General features: G+C 35.9%; 1 pseudogene; it reads left to right on the top strand.

Annotated features, from left to right (window-relative positions):
• Nucleotides 1-2,378: 2,378 nt before the first annotated feature.
• On the top strand, nucleotides 2,379-23,914 carry LOC149231559 (chaperone protein dnaJ 10-like; annotated as a pseudogene).
• Nucleotides 23,915-24,001: the final 87 nt, after the last annotated feature.

The following is a 24,001-nucleotide window of genomic DNA, read 5'->3' as shown; positions in this document are numbered from 1 at the left end:
CACATTGTGTAATGATCATTGTGCAGGGTCTGAAAATGTGAAGAAGCTTTCATTGGGCTGATAGAAATTTTTTGTGCAGAGTGCAGCAGAATATCATAAAAAATATCGCTGATTTTTTACCTCGATTCCATTTAATCCAACTACTTAATATGAATTTCATTGCGTAGAATGCAAAGGTGTGGCTTGCGGAAATGATTCTGGGTCGACATAAAGCAATTACAACGTTTAATCATGAGTAATATTTGCATAGAGCCAAATAGGTCTAACATTGAATTACTTTCGAATCTTTGGATTCCAAGGATAGCAAGATGTATAAGCATGAGACAAACTACATGAAAATTGTTGGAAAAACATACAAATTAACTTGACAATATGAACATTGAGGTACAAAATTCCAAATTAACATCATTTATGATGGTAGAAGCTTTCAATTTGTGGAGGAAGCATAATGAAAGCTTTTTCCATACCTCTACTCACACACATATATGCACAATGAAATTAACTCAATTAAACTTATATGCTCAACAAATGCTACTTCGCCTTCAATACAATGTAAGCTTCTCAGTGAAGCACTCTTCATGGTAACTATAGAACAATACCAAGTGTTGACATGCGCCAAAGGCTCCAATTGTAATTCTTATTAATTTCTTGAGCTTTGTTTCTAACTTTAATTGTTGAAATTGTTAGATCTTGCGCCCACAAATTTAAGTTCCCATAAAATTAATACACCAATTTCACTACTAGATACAAAAAAAAATTTCATTATGGCAGAGATGCAAATGTGTGGAAGAAGCACATTGAAATCTTGTTCCGCATCTCCACACTTTGAGTAATTATATTTTGTATTTCTTGTGAAATATATTTTGTAGAATCATGAGAAAAGTTATCAAACAAATATGTGTAAATATAGACGTGGAATATAAACTATGGATACTTTTCAATAGGTATTTAGGGTTTCGTTTATCTAATTTCTCTATAGATGGTCTTTAAGCTATATTGTTCTAGTTGAGATCGTTAAGGAGATGCAAACAAAGATTTCATTGTAATGAGTGCAAAAGAAGCACAACACTGATGGAGGAAGCACAAAATTACAAATTAACATCATGTACAATGAAAGAAGCTTTCATTGTGCGAAGTGTGTTCTCCACATTTCTATCTTACGCGTAATGACATTAACTCAATACTAATATGTTTTGACATTTGGTGCCAAGAGACATTCTACAGCCCAATATGAGAGAGATGTGCAACATAACATAACGTTGATATGATTGCTTGGGTCATTTCTAAACTAAGTGGGTCGTATCACACAATGTTGAACAGAAACTGAAGGTGAAACTAGGCAATGTCAAAACCCTAGCTGAACCAAGGGCGGTGCTTCTACCATGGTGGTCCTGACCTTGACGCCTGACAGCTGACGGCATGGTTCTTCTGTCCTTAAGGCACCGAACGGCACCGTCGCACCTCCTCCCCTTGCAGTTTACTCAGGCTCACAGTTACAGTGAACTACCCATTTCTCCATACAGCGTTTATCACGTTCACTGGCGGTTCCAAGAACATGGAGGGGGCGGAAAAATCAACAGACCCTCATTTCCATGAGGTCAACAAGACTTCACACCGCATTGTGTCAAACTCGGGTCATTCCGCTGCTCCTCGCCGACCTTTGTCATCATCCTACCCTGCTCAAGGTTGGCCACCTTTAATTGTGCCCATTCCTCCACTATTCACCTTGAAGATGTTCTGGGCTGGACTGCCCCCCACTCTCCCCAACGACCCTGAACCTGTTAGGTTCCTGCTTGCAAGCATCGCCATCCTTTGATGCGCCACTCCCACAGTTACCCCACGTCTCCGCCCCGCCTGGTTTTGCACCCATCTCTGGTTCCTTACCTGAAACCCTTCCCACAAACCCTCATCCCCCTGGCAGCCCATCAAACCCCACCATTCCTAACCCTAACCCTAGCACTCCCATCCACTCTAGTTGCTTTAGCTCCCCTATCCCTACCCCCAAATCTACCCCATCCACCCCGCAAACAGTGAACCAAGGAATTCACAGATTGCTAAAGGATTACCCAATGGCCAGATGCTCAAATAAGAAAAAAGAGGGTAGGTGCCTTAGGGTTGGAGACAAAGACATAAAACTCGCCCTGGGTGAGGTTCTCACGATGGGAGAGGTGGAAAATACTACCAAGAAGGTTTTGGTTGGGTGCATTCATGGGAGTAATTACACTGTTGAACGGCTGCGACTCTGGATTGAGAAAATCTAGGGCTCCCTCCTTAAAGATTTGCCCATCATCCATGTTTTGGCAAGCGGATGGTTTTCCCTTCGATTCCACCAGGAGGATTAAACGGATTGGATCCTTTCCAAATTTTGGCACATAGAAATGGCGCCAGTATTTCTGAAGCGATGGGATCCTTCGTTCGACCCTGAGAGAGAACAGTTGGGGACGAGTCCTGTCTGGGTTCGGTTGCCGAGTCTCCCTCTGTAATACTAGACCCCCACAATATTCAAGCAAATTTGGGATGACTTGGGAACCTACCTGGATCATGATTAATCCTTCGAATTGGTCGGGATAATGACCATGGCCCGAATACTGGTGCACTTAGATACTAGAGTTGAGCTGGAGGAGAAGATCACCCTGCTCTGGTAACATTTCGCTCGCAGGAAAAACCTTGACTATGAGGGTGTGCCTTTCCGGTGCAGACATTGCCACAAGGTTAGACACCTCTACAAAGATTGTCCTCTGCTCACGACTTCGACTACAAAAGTTAAGAGTTCGATGCATAGGCTACTAGAAGAGCCGATGGTGGACGTGCTAACCCCAGATCTGGATCGTACAAAGGAAGATGTTGGGAACATTGTTCAAACCTCCAGTGCCTCCCAAATGTCGCCTCCATCTCCTCCTAAGACCAGATCCAGATTTGTGGTGGAAGTCACTCCTTCTTCGGGTACTCTCTCTACTCCCTACTCCTTTGTCTTTCATTTTAATCATTTCTCAGTCTCTGTGGTTTCGTCTGCCCCTTCCACTTGTTTAAATATTGCTCCCATTACTTGCTCAATTATACCATTGCAGGCTTTATTCTCCACTACCCCACCGTTGATTTCAGGTCTGGACGGACCCCCATTGTCATCTGAACACACACCCTCGGGCTTTCATGCCTATAACCTCTGCCCTCGATAGGAAATTCACCCCTGATACTCTAGGTATCACCCTCATCTCATCTGACCATAAGCCTACTAGAGGGAGACCCTCCGAATTAGCCAAAGAAATTAAAATTGCAGGGGATGACGTTTCCCAGGTCCGTCAAAACACCATTTATTGGGTGCTTATAGCAGCAGACACCCCAGCCAAGGTTTCCTTATGAAATGGCTCTCCTTCAATTGCAAGGGCCTAGCCAGCCCTAAAAAAAAAATAGCCCTCAAGAGACTCTTGAGCTGCGAACCCTGTGATATAATCTTCCTTCAGGAAACTTTGGGGCCTTCATATCAAATCGTAAAATCCCTCTTGGGCATCATGCCTGGATGGCACTTTCAAGCTATGGATGCAACTGGAAGATCTGGGGGACTCGCCCTTAGGATAAATCCTCGTACCATTTGGGTGATCGCTTCATGGAGTGGTCTCGGTTTCCTTGGTATGGATCTCTTCTTAGCAGTTTTGGGTAAACATATCCATATTATAAATATATATGCCCCCTATCAAAATAGGTTGGACTTCTAGAAACTATTCCTAGATAACCTGATGATCAATTCCTTATCTATTATGGGGGGTGACCTTCACTTTTCCATTAGTCATGAAGAATCTTGGGGCCATCACTCACAACTTGATCCACTCTCGAAACAGCTGAGCTCTCTGCTGGATCAGCATGGCCTCATCGATGTACCTATGAACAAGAATATGCCTACTTGGCATAATAGAAGAATAGGTGGGGCAGCTTTAGGGAGAAGACTGGACCGGTTCCTTATCCATGAAGACCCGTTGATGACTCTCACCATCTTCAGACAATGGGTGGGCTCAGGAGGCATATCTGATCACTCACCAATATATTTGAAATTGGTTGGATCCTCTGCCAAACCTTGAGCCCCTTACAAGTTCAACTCGACCTGGCTAAAGGACGATAACTACCTCAAGATGGTCATGGACTACTGGAAATCACATCCCCTTTCAACTGAGAGGTGGAAGGTTGTTGTTTTCTACAATAAATTGCACCACATATTTCATTTGTCGACGTGTTTCGAACCAACTAGTGTGGTTCATCATCAGGACAAGTTGAATGAGCAGATCAGGCTTTGCATGTTAAATAGATAGAGTAGAAACTCCAACAGTTGTACTCTACTCTATCTACAGCCGTTGGAGTTTCTACTCTATCTATTTAACATGCAAATCCTAATCTGCTCATTCAACTTGTCCTAACAATGAACCACATTAGTTGGTTCAAAACACATCGACAAATGAAATATCTTGTGATTTACATCAAAAAATCTCTCATAAACTTAATATGGATCACAAAAGCCTCAATTCAACAACTTGCACCACCTCAAGCGACTCTCGATTGATTGGGCCAAACAGAAGAAATCCAGGGAGGAGCTTTCCATATCTGATTTAGAATCCCAGATAGCCAATCTAACAGATGAACATGGCAGGGGCTACAACTCTATTGAGTCAAAACAACAGCTAGTTGAGATGGAAGCCCAGAGATCTAAGATCTTACTAGCCCAAGAAGAAACTTGGTGACTTAGAAGTAGGGCCATCTGGTTACAAGCGAAGGATGGAAACACTATATTATTCCACAAACTTTCAAATGGAAGGAAAGCCAGTAATACAATATGGCAACTTCCCTTGGATCAAGGAATTTCGGCAAATACTCACGCTCTGCTTTCACAGTTAGGAATTTCTCACTTCAAACAGTTGTTCAAAGCCCCTCCAGGTGCTACACTGCCTGATATTATTCATATTGCTGGGCACTTCCCCAGATTCGTGGATCCTGAAAGACTGGAGGACCTCATTAAACCTGTCTCCTTGGGGGAATTGGAGAGCACCCTGAAATGGTTCAAAAGAGATAGAAGCCCAGGTCCGAATGGTTGGCCTATGGAGTTCTACCTTACCTTTTTTTACATTCTTGGACCTAACCTTCTAGCTGTTGTGGAAGAATGTCATGCCCAGGGTAGATTACATGAACCCATAAACTCCACATTCATAGCCCTTATCCCCAAATTGGACTCTCCTCTATCCTTTAATGACTTCCTCCCTATATCCCTCTACAATTGCCTCTATAAAATCATTTCCAAGATCATAGTTAATTGTATCAAACCTATTCTATCGGAGCATATCTCCCCAAAACAGTTTTCCTTTTAACAAAACCGGAAAATTCATGAGGCCATAGGCACAACACAAGAGGCCCTCCACTCCATCAAGTTGAAGAACCTTAAAGGAATGATGCTCAAAATTGATCTCTCAAAGGCTTTTGATAGGGTCAGCTGGCTATATCTCCGGATGTTACTCACCCACCTGGGTTTCCCTCTAGCTTTCATTAGATGGATCATGTGTTGTATTACTTCAGTATCCTTTGCTATATTAATCAACGGATTGGTCTCCCACACCTTCCAGGCCGAGAGAGGACTCAGAAAAGGATGCCCCCTTTCCCCCCTACTCTTCCTCTTAGTTATGGAAGACCTTAGCAGAAGGATTTCCTCAGAGAAGGATGAAGGGAACCTCAAGGGACTAAAGTTCACAGACCAATGCTCTCTGTCTCACCTCCTCTTTGTTGATGACATCCTCAATTTCTTGGATGGAGGCATACAAGACATAATTACCTTCACAGGGATTCTGAGGCTTTTTAGCTCATCCATTGGGATGGAGTTTAACCAGGTTAAATCCACCATAACCCTGTCAAGATGTACTCAACAGGAATCCAATCTTGCTCTCCTAAACTTCCCCTTTCAAATTCAGGCCCTCAAGGATGGGTTGAAGTACCTGGGATTCAAGATAAAACCAGATGGATACAAAATATCAAATTGGACTTGGTTGATCAAAATGACAGAAAGAAGACTAAATCTATGGAGCCACAGGTTACTCTCCAGGGCAGGAAGATTGGTGCTTATAAAATTTGTCCTCAAAGCCACACCGGTTTATTGGATGTCGCTGGCCTGGATTCCACAAGGAATTATACAACGAATTCAGAGAATATGCTACAACTTCTTATGGAAAGGAAATAAAGAGGGGAAGCTATATGCTTGGGTCAAATGGAGCAGCATAGCTATCCCAAAAAAGTGGGGTGGGTGGGGTTTAAAAAATTTATTTGCCTTCGCCTAGGCTCTAGCAACGAAACTAGGTTAGTTACTCTTGAAACAAAGAATCCTGTGAACTGAAGTGATCACCTACAAATAAATTTGGCCAACACCATTGTTGGATTGGTTAAGACTACCAACCTGGAACAGAAAGAGCATCTCGGTCATCAGGAGGGCAGTTTTGAATACCCTCCATACTATTAGAAAGAGACTCACTTGGAGGATTTGTAACGGAGTGGAAGCCCATATCGGTGTAGATCCTTGGATAGGATGTGGGAACTCACATCTACTACCACAGACCCTGATAGACAACCTGAACCATTAAGATATCTACTCTATAGCTCATATAGGAGACCCTCAAAACACTATAGTATATCAGCAAGCCTGGTTATCAGGGACAACTCTAGACATCCCTGATAGATGGCACTTGGAGTGGGGGACATATTTGAGAGCCTTAACTGAATCACATGTCATATTAAGGGATTATTTGGATGAGATGATATGGATACTAGCACAGAATGGGAAATACTCCCCAAAGGAGGGTTACATAATAATTCATGCAAGACACAAACCTAAAATTTTAAAGAACTGGTGGCAGAACATCTGGAAGCTTCAGGGCCCTCCTCGTTCCCGATTACTAATGTGGAACATATTGACGACAAAATCTCAACTGGCACTAATCTTAGGAAACAGGCTTTCCTTGGACCAACTTGGTGTGTCCTCTGCAAAAATGAGGATGAATCCACCAATCATATTTTCCTCACTTGTCTGACAACTCAGAATGTTTGGGAAAAAGTCCTACAGATCCTTAAGATAGCGCATACTTGGTTTGGGGAGGATGTGAATATGGCCTCGAATAACTGGTGGAACAATGCACCCTGAAAATGAGGAACCTACCACTGATCGTGTCTTGGCACATCTAGATGTGCAAGAACAACAATACTTTTCAGGGAAAACAAAATATTTGGGCTTTTATCATCCCAAAGATATGTATGAGTTTTCTTGAGATCCCGGAGGAGTCATCAAATACCCAGACAAGGCACATCACCCCTGAAGTCATTGATAGAAGGATACCCTGGGCATACTTCGATGGAGAAGCCCAAGATTAGGGGTGTGGTGGAGGCATCATCTTATGCACATCCAAATCACATTTTTTCCATATCAGTCTGGGGCTGGGAAGTAGCACCAACAATTTTGCGGAACTCATGACCCTTTGCCATCTGTTACACTTTGCTACATCCAAAAACTGCAGACACTTACAAATATTTGGGGACTCTAAGATGGTCATAAACTGGTTCAATTGCACTACTACATGCCATGCTTTCTCACTCAGAACAATATTGGATGATGTTTTATTTATAAAATCACAATTTTATTTTGTTTCTTGCACTCATATATACAGGGAATGTAATGTAGTCGCAGACACGTTATCGAAAGTGGCAACGAACCATCCTCGAGGATAATGGTTTATTAGAGAGCACTATCAGGCACAGTTTTATCAGTACTACCACAGACCATATATAGACCAAGTTTTGCAGAGGATATACGAGCCCTAGTTACAACACTTTTTGTTAAATATTTTTGCATAGTTATATGGATATGTAAATATTTATGTAATTGAACTTCTATCAGTACACCCGAGTAGGGGATTTTTGTAAATTTTTATATAAAGCCAACCAACATTGACATAGTAATATGTACTATCCCAACTATCAATTCACTTTGTAATATAGATAACTGCCCATGTTTATGCATAATATTTATTTGTGGTTGTCCTTGCATGCCTTTCAAATTAGAGTTATTTTTTATTTCTTGTGCGCTAGTTGTCATTATCACAAAGAATTCATGTTTAATTTAGTTTGTAAATTTTTTACACTTAGGGTACACATATCAATTATATTAAAGCAATGGAAAAGTTCAAAGTAAATAGAGGAGATGGTTTTGGAATTTAGGTATTTGTTTCCACTTCTTGTAAATGTTGGCTTTATTACCTTGAATTGTTATTTATTGAGAGTGTGCTGTAAAATAAATTTCACAGTCCAAATAGTAACAAATGGTGATTATTTAGCATATCAAGAAATCTACACTTAAAGGGCATTGAAAACATTATTAACTGAGAGAATATTCTGAAAGTACAAAGTGAAAATGGATAGCGAAGGAAGGAAAGAATTTATTTGCACTAATATAATTAACTCACGTTCTCTTATCGATGAGGGTTTTTAGTGATCGGTTAAGTATGAGCGATATGTGAACCTGACAATGGAAGAGAAGAATATCAATAAGAGTTGGTCTAGAGGATTAGCTAATGTTGCATTGTGTTCTAGAAGTGTTTGATTTAAGAGAAATTGCTTGTTTTTGTGCAAACAATTTTGATTCAAACACAACAAAAATTATGCTAGCATCAAAGAAGACTCCTATTCCTTTGACTCCTAAGGCATTCAAACGCATATTCAAATTACCAGAACAAGAGACGTGTTTAAAATTTTCAGAACAAATAGTTTTCTAAAGTCACAAGCTGGAAACATGGACATTATTCGAGAATTCATTTTCCAACTTGTCGGGTTCTTTCTGATCTTTCCATTCTATATTTATTTGTTTAGACAGTTATTTAGAGAATTTTGTTGGCTTTGTGCCCATCTAATGTGCCGAGAAACTACATCGAATGTCCCAAAATCCATTCTATATTTTCTCTATTACTCATATAAAAAATGTTGTTAAATTAATTAGTTTGTCCATAAGAAATAGATTCTTTATGATGGAGTACCTAATAACAACCCTCATCTCTAGCCATGTATTTCTTGACTTACCCCATAGACCTAAATTCAATTCTAATGATGAATCGATGCAGTTCTGGTATCCCATATTGTGGAAGTAGGAAGTTACTTTAATTTTTTGTCTAATCCAAGATGTCTTTGTAAAACAAATATTTTACATGATAACTCAACAAGAGCCCCATCAAATATCTACCCAAGCACAAGTTTTCCCATGGGGAAAAGTGGTGCATGAAGAAAGAGAAAACGATATGGTTATTCAAATTTATGGGTTTAAAGGTAAACCACTGTTGCATACAAGAATTGTTGTAGCTAGGTATTTCGTTGTCAAAGTTTGCAGACAATACCGTGATTGGATAGTTATATTTGAACATAAAACAAAAATTATATTTCTTTTCCAAAGATTGTTCCACAAGTCACTACGAAGAATGCAACTCACATTGTAGAGCTTGCAAAGTATTTTTATTGTTTTAACTTAAGAGAAGTTGAAGCCCATTGAGGATTTGATCCAAAATGCCTATTTACAACACACTTAGATATTGTTAGATACGGGAACTTGTTTACAAGAGTTACAGAGGAAATCTAGGAGATTCACAATTCTGCAAGCAACAATCAAGAACCGATAATGGATACTAGAGAAATTTTTGAAGAAGTGAGTGTTAGCACGGAAATAAAATACAATCAAAGAGCCTGTAACACCCTCCTCCCACATTTACGCAAGTAACTGACCAACCAGGGTGAACATGTGACGAGAAGTTACTATGATATGACTCGACCTCATAAGTCACCTTAAGGAAGTGGAACTAATGGAAACACACCATATAGTCCTTCCACATCAGCAACAGGACTCCTAGGAACCATCCCAACCTCTCAGGTAACTAGCCCCTGGGTCCCATTGAGGTTTTTTACCATTAAACCCCCATATGACCCTTGATATGGACAAGCATGCATCCAGGAGGCTACATACACTCCCCGAGCATGGGTATGCATGCGTCTAGGGACTTTTATGCCTATTTCTCTGCTCGTGTCTCCAATATTTGAGCCACTTTTCAAGCCTAGAGCCTAGGTCACTGCCCATAACTCACTAACACTTTCGGAATGAATTTACAAAACATAACAATGATGCATTTGCAAAAACAAGGACAAGGTCTAGACTAGACCCCTACTAGCCATGACAAGAATTTCGTCAAACATGTCACAAAGATGTAATCTACGGGTTTAAACAACATATCTGAGCATAAGGGTCTCATGCTTATCTGAGAATCGATAAGAAGCATTCATGCCTCAACACATTTTCTTGCATTTCATCTATTAGGCCATAGATACATTTTTCATTCATTTACAAGTAAAAACATAATGAGAGCCATACGTATCCATTGTCATAATACATGCTCATAACCAACATAATAACAACATAAATACCAAGGAAACAACAACCATATAATCCACATATAAAACAGTACAATACTCATGAAATAACAAGGAGAAATAACCTCATATTAATGATGAAAAGGCCAACCAGTTGTGGGACTTCCACGAACCACCCAACTGTAGACATGGTTGAGCCAAATCTCTCTTCAGCTAGTCACCCCCATGCCATATTCCAAGCATGAATGTGGGATCTCATAAAACACATCAATCAAAAAAATCCAGGGCTTCTAGAGGCCAAACCACCTCAACCCATTAAATAGTGTTCGGACATCACAAAACCATCACCAGATTGGTCTCTACCCAACCCTTCTAAGACTCTAGGGCGTTGTTCCAACCAAGACTTCCAGCACTAGTAACTCAACCCATAGGTTACTTTGGGATTCCAGAGTGTTTTTCCAACCAGGCTTTCCAAGACTAGTAACTCAACCCACCAAGGGATTCCATAGCATTTTTCCAACCAAGGCTTCCAATACTAATAACTCAACTCAAGTTGTTAAAGGGATTCCAGAGCGTTTGTCCAACCAGGGCTTCCAAGAACTAATAACACCACCCAAGCTAAAGGAAACATGAGAAGCAACCAGAAAAACAAATAAATGAACCCAAAACACCATGGTTATCCACGAAATGGCAAGGCTAGGAAAATCCACTGTCAATCCAAGAAATCCTCCATGCCAATGACAGACCATGACCAATAAACCATATGCATATGCAATGCATGCCAAAACTAGTGAGGAAAACATACATGCAACTTAGTTCCTGGAAGAAAAACCCATTGTAGTTGTTGATCCTGATGTCATCTTGCACTTTCCTGCTCTTCCTTTGCCTTCTTGCTCCAGAACTCCAAGTATGCCACACTCTCCAAGAGTGCTCCAAGAAAAGTCTAAGTGTCCAAGAGTATTTAAGAGAGAATGGAGAGAGAGCTCCAAAAATGAACTAAAAAAAGTCTATGAATTGATCCTCATAAGCCTTTTTATTAATGAAGCATCTATTTTCTTCATTTTCATTATTTTCCTTCATTTCCCTCCTCACATGCAACTTGTGACCTTTCACCTCCTTGCTCTCCTAATTTCCATTATTTTCATAAATAAATGTGCCAAAATACCATTTTGCCTTTCCAAAGCCTTTTTCATTTCCTATGCCAATTTCCTCAACCATTAATTAACCGTAATTGATCCCCGTCACTATGTTTTTTCCCAACATTCAGCTTGGAATAAGTGTACCATCAACCGTGGTTATTATTTTTCCTTTATTAACTTTTATTACATGGAATTTTCATCATGGTTGTTACAGAGGCACATATCCTATGCAACAATCTCCACCTTGCACATCTAGTGCTGGCCCAAAATCATCCTCTAGTCAAAGAAAGAGAAAGGATACTGCAAATGAAAAACTAATTTGCAGTGAACTGTCAAGTGGCAGAGATGATGAAGAGCCTCCTTGAACATTCATTATAGACAAAATGCACAAAACTAAATCAACCAAATCCAAAAGTCCCCTGAAAATAAGAAGCATTGAACAAGATATGAACGTGAAAATTAATAGTGCCATACTACATGATTGGGTTAGTACTTGTTCAGTAGAAAATAAAAAATAATGGAGCAAATTTCTGAAGAAGCCACTACTTTCAATGACCATCCTGTCACTTTTCAAGATGCAAACAGTAACAAGGGAAATAGACATTTGAGATTGGAAAAGTAAAGGTCCATAATAAAAGGGTTATTAATAAAGTAGAAACTGATGCTGATGTGTCCGGGGTTGCAACCAATGAACTCATGAAATTGCATCAAGCTACTAGTAACGCACTTGCAGAGTCTGTTGGCCAATAGAAAGCAGAGAACCTCACATTTAAAGCAAGAATAAACAAGCTAGAATGTGCTCTAAATCTAGGTCCTTTGTTAATGATTCCACTGGAAATACATATACCACCATAGTCAATTTCTACTCCCGACACATCCCATAGACCTAAAAAATCTCTCAAACTCCTTAATATAGTCAAATATTATATTATTACTAACTATACCAATGATTGGAATTTATTGAACATACATGGCAAGAAACTTCGAATTTGTTGCATTTAGCACATGGAATTAACTCATTTGTTTCTTTGGTTAAAAGTAATGTTAAAGAAGGCAAGAACTTCGTTGACAATGACTTACTTACTTTTAGTGGGAGGCTTGGTTTGCTATCTAATCTAGACACAATAAAATGAGGACTCCCAAATTCTAATCAAATGGAGCAGATCAAAGTTGGATAGTCTAAAAGAATAAACACACTAGAAAAACATTTCTAAATGTGAAAGCAAAAAATATTAGAATATGTGATGCCTTTCTCAAGGGAGTACAAATTATTCGGGATATAAACGGTCCACACATCATACATGATTCCAAATTAATTTCAAGAGATATGGTAATAGTTCAACCGGTGAGGCTAAAAGAGTCAAAGGCGAGAGAGTATAATGATATAATTGATTTTACTACAAAAGAAATTAGTAAATGGAGAATTACTTTTGTTATTATTAATGAAGAGAAATCCATTTTGGTTGTTTAATTGCAAAAAGAGGCTATGGAAATTGAGAAGCAGATATTCAATGAACATGTTAAGCTAGAGATTATAATCGGTCCAATGAAATATTTCATTAAAGTTATGTTGGAGAAATTCATTCAAGAAATCATGGATCTAAAAGACAATTGATAGTCAAACAATCACGGTTTATGCTTTCACACATTGTGAGTGTCCTTAAATATTGGCACATTCGTTGTTTTGTTTACTAGTATTTAATTATTGAAATTTGTTAGTTGTGTTATTGTGTCCTAAACTAATTGCTAGATGTAGTTTCTTGTTTTCTCTTGCACTTATCCTTTTCTATAATATGGTTCATGGGAGCTCAATCCCAGTCTCCATTGGGACGAATGCATTTACTTTTGTGATTAAGTAGCAAGATTTTGATGAGGGATTTAGATGCCAAACATAAATGTAGGTTCAGGTACATAATCCCTTCCATCTGCACATGCCTCCCTTTTACCAGATATCTTTGTTCAAATAATTTATTATATTTACTTAATTTATTAGAGAACAATAATTGATAATTTTTTCTAGAATGCAGGAGCAGATAGTTAAAGAGAGAAGATACCAAAATAGCATAGTGGATGAGCTAGTGAGCTAAGTTGTTGAGCATTCTCATTACTGACACAAGTGACTTCCACCATAAATTAGGGTTCTTAATTTTTTGCATAGGATCTTGTATGGATTTGAATTCTATGATGTTGCCCAAAATGATTCATAGAACATAATTTTTCAAGAATATGGTTTTAACTTTTATATTATATCTAATCTTCTATTATTGATCACAATGAAAATGAATGTTCAAGAACAATTTTGGATTTCATATATATGTTATCTTCATAGTATTTATTTTAATCATAGCTATGATGACTGAAATTTGAACCTCGATACAATTCTGTTACTGTAGTTGTGTTGCTTACTATTCAAGACTTATGATCTAAGCTCTTATATTAAATCATACATACATCTTCCAAGAATACATAATAAAAATGCAATTAAGATTTTTTTTTAATTTTAGTAGTTCTATTCGTTATGAAGTTCAAAATATGTTGGATGTTTTAACCTTTTAAATTTGTGCGAAGTGCGAAGGTGCAGAAAAGGATTTCATTGTGCTTCTTCCATATCTTTGTACTGAGTATTCTTCATAATGAAAAAAAATTACACACCTCATAAAGGAATTGATGTATTTATTTTGTGCAACTTGATTTGCGGATATACACTTGCTTGGTGTTTGGTTCACTTTCATTTAATCATAATTCTTTATTACTAGATAATGTACAATAACTTTTATTATTTTGACTATCAAAATAAATGTTTTAATATTAAGCACAATGAGAGCTTCCTCCACTTTGTTTTTTGTTTTCAACGAACATGTGAACGATAACAATTGCATAGAGCTGTGAATCTTTGAAAAATGAAGGATTTGTGAAAGAGGGGATATGTGTGGGAAAATGGGGCTTCAAAGGGAACTTTGTTCTACAAACAGAAAATTGTTTTAATTTTAACGTAAACTTAGTATCCAATATTAAACGAAGTCTCTTTTTAATGTATGTGAGAAAGGAGTGTTGTGTGAGACAACGAGTGTGTGGAACCAGCGACAAAATATTTAATTCATAGTGTTTTGCATCTTTGGATACATTCCAAATTAACCTGTGACTATTACCTATGTTTGGTGGCTTTGAGTGCAAAGGTGCAGAAGAAGCACAATGAAATATTATTCCACATCTCTGCATTCCGGATAACTTTAAATGATTAAAACGTATAAAATCTTTCAAACTTTATAGTAAAAAGAACTACAAAAGTCCAATATTAAATGAAGTGTACTTTATCCCTTTATGAAGAGGTGGTTAGTTTCATTGTATGAAATATGAAGGTGTGGAGAAAGATTTCATTGTGCACACTGCGCAAACGCAATTTTCTCAAATGATGACAATGTTGAGATTGCAACAAGATGATGGAGCTTAGTGAAAAGAGTCGCCTTCACTAAGTGGGCCCACAGGCAAATTATGGCACAGTGTGGGTGACCACAGCATGAGTGATCACAGTGTGGGTGACCGCAGTGTGAGTGATCACATTATGAGTGATCAAAGTCTATTTTTAGACTGGCTGTCAAAAATAGAAAAGTCAAATATTATTTTCTCATAATAATATTTGGACTATAAACTTGATCTTGTTCTCTTGGAGCACTTCAGGATGAGCTACGGATGTGGTACATGCAGATACCAGAGGGAAATACGTGGTTACCTATGGGATGACTAATATTTGCATGCAGGACTTCAGTTAGAACTCAACTGAGTTGAGTTTAGTGGACTGGAGGTGCAGTTGATGGAGTTGTGTTCAATTTAGCTTTGTTAAACTGGTTGTATTTAGTCTAACTGGAAAATAGACTAGAGATGAGTTGGGTGAATTAGTTATTAATTAATTCACAATTTATTAGCTCATAATGCAACTATAGAATACATCAGTTAACTCAGTTGCATGTCAGTGCATGTTCAGTTCAGCAGGGACAGGTGTTAGAGGATCAGATTGCTATCAGTTGTAACTATAGTTGTGCATGATGATTTGCACAATCAGAGGGATTGAGTATGCCAATGAATTGGCCAATATCAAGAATTGTAGCCTGTTCTCACGTCCAACACAGTGTGAGTGATTCTTTGCAGGTGAAATACGAGATTGGTAAACCATTCTCATCAGTTCTTGAGCAGGTATTGAGCTGGAGAGGCAGGAAAGCAGTGGAATAAATTTGGAGATCAGATCTCAGCTGTATTGTGTGTAACAGGTGGATCTGGTACTGGATTTCTTGTGATAAGCATTGTACTTTGTAATGTTACATGTTCTCAATCATTAATATACAGATAGTGTGGGGTTTTTAGCGAGATGCTTTCCCCGGAATACATACTGTGTTAATTTGTGAATGCTCTTGATGTTTTATTGTTATTGATGTTGCTATATTGATGATCAACGTAGAGGAGCTTATGTATTGTGTATGTATTCCGAAATAGTACATGATCAGGATAATCTCTGTTGAATATGTGTTAAATTATTCAAAATTTCTACAGACAAAAAATAATATTGCTTGGTGTTTGTCTCACTTCCATTATTTAAATTGATTTAAGATAGCAAAATAAAAAGGTTTTCTAAACTATTTATTCATTCATTCACGCATTTTAGCATTCTTTTTAATTTACCAAAATCAAGGGTTTCCATACAATGAAAACGTTGAGGCTATATAAAAAGTTGTGATAAAAAAAAATTGAAATTATCATCTTCGGCAGGTCTTAGAGAATGCACTATGCACTTTTTTTCTTTTGGCTTACTTGTGGTTAAATTTAAGGATTGTTTTTTTCACGAAAAACATTTAAAGCCTCGAACCTACACCAAATTGACTACAAAAGAAACCAAAGTTTTAGTTTTGATGGTGTTGTTAAATTTATGCAATTTTAAATATGTTTTTGTTCATTTTCTATGTCCTTTTTTATGAAATTCAGTTCAAGAAAAAATTATATTCGTCACAACATTGATACATTGTGTCGAGTGTGGAGAATTATATATTTTAATCTTTTATTTTTTATTACATAATAAAGGATTTGAAAAACAAGCGTATGTGTGGGAAGAAGCAAGTGCAAAAGAAGCAGAATAGAAGCTTCCTCCGCACTTTGTAGAATAAGAGTGTTCGCGACACCTCCACACTTAGTACAATGAAAACATTCATTGTACCTCGGAACTCCGCACATTGAAAGCGTCCTCTGCATCTCAAAGTGAATTTAGGGCAATTGTTTGTGTCTCATTGCTTGGATTTCATTGTGCACATTACATAAATAATAACCTCGTTGATTGCTCAGCGAAAGTGCAAGTGATGGTAAAGTTTAAAATAAAAAAAAAAATAGAAATATAAGTCTAATTAACTATCAAATTCAATCGAACAAGATTGTTTTTTAAAATAGTTAATGTGGAGATGTGGAAGAAGCTTTCAGTATGCTCCTTCTGCACCTATGCACAATTGCACCCCCGCACTTAGTGCCATTGAAAATAGTTTTGAGAACCAGACATTGGACCACCCATGAAGAAATTTTCAGAACTATGTTCGTTAGTTTTGATCCATGACTAGCTTATCAAATTATATGTTTTAATATTTTACTTTTAATTGAGTTAATTTTATTGTGCTTCCTTTGCACTTCACACTGCGCACAACAAAAGCTTCCTCCCCACCTCTACATTTTGTACAATGAAAAATCAAAGTGCTAAAAAATTGATGGAAACAACGTCATGTCAAGGAGCTCAATAAGAGGATGGCAACACAATATTGTCGTTGTTAGCAACTTGTCTTAAAATTAAATATACTAATTGAAATATATGTTGGAAGCTATGAGTCACAATACGAATTCGTAAATCGTATAGATGGAATAATCAAATCATATACACAAAACAAATACAGTCAATGTAATATGGATCAAGTTCAATGATAAAAATATTGGGCATTAAAAAACCAATAAACTAAATTATCTACATAGGCCGGAAATTTTCCAAGATTTGACACATATATTCCAAATAGAAAAACCAATATCAACTATAGAAAATACAACTCTTTGAAAATCTGAAATAAATCTCAACTTCTATTTTCAAAACTATGTTCGTCAACTTTGATCCGCCACTGGATTATCAAATTATATGTTTTAATATTTTACTTTTAATTGAGTTAATTTCATTATACAATGTGCTTTCTCCACACTTGGCACAATAAAAACATCCTCCACTCTTCGCAATGGGCATAATAAAAGCTTCATCTCCACCTCTGTGCTTCTACAAGGAAAATGTTGGCTACCCCTTTGCACTTTGCACAATGTTAAATCCTTAAAATGAAGTTGATATATTAATTTTGTGGGATTTAAATTTCCATGTATTAAATTTCTTCTAATACAAATTTTAATGCAGTTATTTTTTTTTATTTTTAATTGAATTAATTTCATTGTGCAGGGTGCAAAGGGTGCATAATGAAAATACAGAAAAACAATGTTCTCAAATAACGACACACTATGATAAAGATGCAGATAAAGCCTTCATCATGCGAACTACAAAAATTATGTGGAATGTGGGAGTGTGGATGAAGCTATGCAAAGATGGCTTTCATTACGCAAAGTACAGAGTTGCAAAGGAAAGCTATGTGGAGGTAGTTTTCTTATGCAGGATATGAAGGTGTGAACACGTAAATAACAACAGATTGCAGAAATGCAGGTATTCTCAAATAACAACAAAATGCAAGCCTCCCACAAAGAAGCATAACCTTAATCAATTAATTAAGGGTAGATGCAAGGACTATGCTATATTGTTGCTATTAATATTATTTTGTCTTAAAGAAGATTTACCTTCAACAAATAATTACTCCAAATTAATTGGTGTGCTTCATTTCCAAATTCATGTGAAGAATCCAAAGATTATATCATATTACGAGGGTGATATTGCCTTGTTTATTTTTTATTACACAAATTAGAAGTTTGTGTGTAAAAACCATTGATATATATTTAGTATGAGATGTGAAAGTATTTATTAAAAAAGTTTGAAAATAGAAAAAATGTGATATACATGTATAATAAAAACGAATATTACAAAAATAATGTGTAAGTGAAAAATGTAGATATTTTCTTTTGGGTTTTATAATAAAGATGGTCGAAAAAATTTAAAAGACATTTTTAATATAAATAATATTTTTAATTAATTTAACATTATAAAATAACACATTTTATTAAGAGAAATTTAAATTATATATATATAGTCAAACAACAATTTTGATAATGACTAATAACATTGAACCTAACCCATCAAAATTAATCCCTTAAACATATAAAAATAAATAAATAAATAAATAAAATTACAAGTATTAACCAAGTTAAACTAATCCCTTAAACATAAAAAAAATTTACAAGTATTCGCAAATAATATTTATAGAGGGCATAACCATGTAATAAATGGAGGGTGAGTGTAAATATGAGATTAGTGTTTCGATTATGCCGAAGATGGTCAAAAGGAGGGCACAACGAGAAATGCACAAGTCAATAAGCAATGCACAAGGCTCATTGCACAAGTTTGTGATAATGGAATAATGGAATAATGTAATAGGAGATTGGAAAAACATGTTAAAGAAAGTTTAAGAGTTCATGGTGAAGAAATGGAGTTGAATAGGGAGATTGGATTATCATATTTCAAGGGGCAAATCGAAAGACAATCTAATACATTGAACTAATTCAGTTATAAATACAATTAATTAAATATAAAAACAAAATATAGGGGAAAAAGTTATAAAAAAAATAACTAATTAAAAATTGATTTCATACTCAATACGTAACATACCTAGGAATCTCTTTCAATAACAAAAATATTTATTTAATTAATAAATATAATTGGCATCTAAAATAATTGATGTAGTGAATCTATTTCAATAACAAAAATATTTATTTAATTAATAAATATAATTTGCATCTAAAATAATTGATGTAGTGATTATTTATCTCTGAATACCCAACCACAAAAATCTTGAACAATAGTGTGCATCCCTATTATATACATAATATTGACGCGTTCACATCAAACTAAAGTGTATATAATATAATATAATATTTAGTATATAATATAATATAATATTTATTAAGCTGATAGGCTTATTTCTTAATACCCAACCACAAAAATCTTGAACAATAGTGTGCATCCCTATTATATACATAATATTGACGCGTTCACATCAAACTAAAGTGTATATAATATAATATAATATTTATTAAGTTAATAGGCTTTCCTTTGAAAGGGACTTTAGTCGTCTTTTTCTTTCCGATGTTGACACCTGGCATCTATGCCATTCAGCGAACATTCAGCGTCTTCTTCAATTACTTGTCATGGTATCCAGGGTTGGAATTTGGATTTCTCTTTACCCGTCATACAATTTTTTTTTACGTTTTGGATCTTTATGCTTCCCGTCAACAAACGTTATGTTTAAAAGTTTACCCTTCAAGAATGATGTTCTCATAATAGATTAACCCTTCACCAATCAATGATCACACAGCTCACCGCGGCCTGGCACTCTTATTTAACAGAATTGTAACATAATATTTGCTAAGTTACTGGAAACTCCTGAAGAATTTTCAGGTGGATCCCCGTTTCCGATACATAAACCGATACGATTCTTGTCCGAAACGCTGTAAAAACGTTTTTGTGCCGTTTCAAAAATCGGAAACTTTAGATTTGGAATTGGATACGTTTCCAAGGGATTTAATTTTTTTGGATCCGTTTCCGGATTTACGGATCCACCAAAATTGTGACCAAAATCCACCCTTAAAATGTTAAAAAATTTGAAAATTTGTATAGCCATAAATAAATAATAAAAATGAAGAAATCAAATATGCAAATAAACTCACTATAAACAGAGTCTCATAAAGTATTTTCTAAATCTTTAGAAACAACGACACTCCATATATTTATCAAGGATTCTTACTAAGAAAAAGATAGATGTTCAAAAATGCAAATAAAAGGGTTTGATGAATCTCTTCATAAAGAGATTTATTTGAGCGATTAATTTTCATTTTGGTTAAGGTTTTGTTAATTGTCATTGATTTTGCTCCTGATTTCATAAATCCCTCCAATATAACAAATCTTCTCTAGCCAATCTTGTCACTGCATATAGTCATGAGACTAAGCTGACATTGAGAAGATTGAAATGTTCAAATAGGTCTTGATGGAATATTCCAATTATCCCATGGGCCTTTTAATTGTCATGCAAGGAAGATAGATATCATTTGCCATGCACGACACGTTCTTTGAAGGAGTTGGACCCGAAAGCACAAAGGATGTAGCATTTTTTATTACATTATTAATGATGATGATAATATGTTGAATGTTATAATAATCACTAATGATGATGACAATGTTTATGCTGAATTAATGATGATGATTTGTTTATGTTGAATTCATGACGATGACTATGCATTTTTAGATATAGATTCTAGATTCTAAAAGATGAATGATATATATATATATATATGCATGTCATTTCCTTGTTTTGAAAATTTATCCATTTCAAATCAAACCATGTATCCATATTTGTTTCAGTGCAACTTAGAATATTTGTAATTAAATATGGTACATCAAATCTCTTATGAATTAACTTTTAATGTAAAACTCAATTAAAAACCAGAAATAAAATTGAATACTAACAAGAAGGCAATATGGACTTCCTATATGCCTTGAATATCATGTAAATTGTTATAAAGAAAATATCATGTAAATTGTTTATGTTTAATAAAATTCAACCACTGAGAAGTCTAAAATCAACGAGAAGTTGACACTGACGACTTGAAAATATCGTGGAAATTGTTTATGCGGGATAAAATTCAAATTATTATTGCATTTAGTATTTAACTAATTAATTTCAAGGAAAATTAATTTTTTTTTTGTGATATTTATAGATTGGTGTTATAATTATTAACTAGTTTTTTTTGGCCTTTCAGATCTAATTTAAAATTTGTCTTCAAATAAATGGATGAGTGCAAAAGAGAGTATATAATAGATGGATGAATGAAGAGTTGTAAAAAAGGATATATAGAAATCGTTTTTCTCAGAGAACTCGAAAATAAATCAAAAGTTTTAACTGACGAAATTTTAGGAAAATATAATGGAAGTTGTTTTTGTTCGTTAAAATTTAAATCATTATCAAATTTAGTCCTCCAATGGGAAGCATATAATAACTGAAAAGTTTAAATTACAAATGATTTTTAAACTTTATGAAATTCAAATTATTATAATATTTAGTCTTTCATGAAGAAGTATAAAATAAATGAAAAGTTGAAGCTGATGATTTTTAGGATTTTAAAAAAAAATATAGTGAATATTGTTTTTCTATGGTGATAAAATTCAAATTATTTTTGCCATTTGTCCAGGATTGAGAAGTATTAAATAAATATAAAAATTGAATGTGGTGATTTTTAAGGAAAAAATGATACAAATTGATTATATTTATAAAAATTCAAATCATTATTACATGTAGAGATTGCAAGATTGCATAATATGAGATTTTAGATAATGATGAATCTCCAATTTCAATAAGATTCGATTAATGATGAAATTTCCACCTTTGTTATTATTTCAGTTCTTTCTCTCTATTTCTTTTGTGATAGATTTTTATTTTATTGGTTATCAGAAAAAGAGAAAAAAAACCAGCGGCTGACTTAATTCAAGATGACAAAGGTGGAAAGTTGGAGTTTATTTGCACAGAAATAAATTACCCAAATTTAATTATACACCGAAGATGCATCTATATCTGGTTCATATATTCAGATTAAAGGAAAATAAATTATACTTAATAAAACTCAAATTCACTTGCCAAGGGTTATGAAATAAAAAAATTAAAAGTTGGCAGCGACTCAGACTCGGAGTGTCTGAAGAAAAAAATTCAATGCCTAACCTGAGGGGCCAATTCGCAGTTTCCTCCGATCCCATTTTCCGCTGGGGTAGCTTTCAATGAGCATATTCCTTGAGAGTGCGATTGTGGGAAGTAAACAGCCCAGAGCTCTTTCTTTGCGCTTGCGCAGTTTGACGATGAAGCCACGCCACCATCAATCTGTATCATAAATTTCCATTGCGTTCCGAACTGTGAAATGGAGGGGCAACAATGGCGCTGATTGGCATTTTTACTGGTACTTTACGACCTTGGCCCTATTTTTTTTGGTGTTTTTTTATGTGGAAGAAAGGTGGTGTACTCTATAAAAGGGAGCAGGAAGAAATATATCGTGTACTCTAATAAAGGTAAGTTTCCCTTTTTAATTAGTGGCAAATCTATCGTGGTTGCAGACTTGCAGTGAGAATATGTCAAGTTGTCAACTTGCTAAAATAACACTACTACATCTAAAATAAAAATAAATAGGCGTAAGAACGTTTCCTAAAATCTTTTAAACGTCAAAAATAAGTGTTCTACCCTTCCCAGCGCTTCACAAAAAAGGGCATCAATTTTAAATGTAATAAGCTTCAAGAATGCTTATTACATGAAGGCCAGGCAGGTTTTTCCTCTTAAAAATACAAATGATGCTCAGGTGGCACAAAATTTTCAGCCATTAGGAGAAGCTTACCATGTTCCCAGCGATCCAGCACATGGAAATGCAGTTGTATCAATGGAAACAATAATAGAGGCAACAACAGTCTTTGCGATGCTGTTTGGAAGCAAGTTATTTGAAGACTGTATAGGCCACCTCACAATTGCTTCTATGGCTTCTTTTGAGAAGATCTTTACTGAAGTCGAGCACACGGATAACAGGAAAGTACAAGAGGAAAGAGAAGAAAATCTTGCACAGGTTTTGAAAGATTGTCTTTATCCGTACGTACAAGGTGAGAAGGGTGGGTTTATAGAAGAAGCTAAATCTGACGTTAAAATTGCTGGGCGGTGCAGCTAATGGAAACAGTATACTGCAGACAATTGGTTACATGTATGAAAGAGAAGCGGCTAAGGAACTTGGAAAGAACGGAGACTTATATTTGGGTTTGTCATTTATAGCCGAATGGCTCAGAAACAGCGGGAACAAGTGCTTTTGCTCTGTTGCAGTTATTAGAAGATATCAAAGAGCAGCGGAGTACGGGGGAGAATTACAGTGAAGCCGATTTTGGAGCATTTTTACAGTCCAACAAAGAATTGATTGTCAACTCACTTTGGAAAGTAAATGTGCCTGACATTGAACGCACTCTCTCGCACGTTTGCCCGATCGTGTTGCAAGATAAGACCCTCTCCTATGTGTGCCACACGGTGTTGCAAGATAAGAGTGCAAAGAAAGAAGATCTTCAAGCTCGCGCGGAAGGTTTAAATATTCTGGGAAAGATTTTACAAACCGCAAAACTATAAAACGGAGATCGAATTTCAGAAAAAGACACTTCTCGTGGATTTTATTTTTGTTCAAAGACATATCTGATGTTATGAAGAAACATTTTC

Source organism: Pinus tabuliformis, chromosome J (genome assembly GCF_031772625.1).
Source record: "Pinus tabuliformis cultivar Carrire ecotype Pingquan chromosome J, CPIR1, whole genome shotgun sequence".
In the NCBI taxonomy this organism is placed as follows: Eukaryota; Viridiplantae; Streptophyta; class Pinopsida; order Pinales; family Pinaceae; genus Pinus; species Pinus tabuliformis.
Note: the sequence above shows the minus strand (reverse complement) of the source record. Positions and strands in the feature narration are given on the sequence as shown.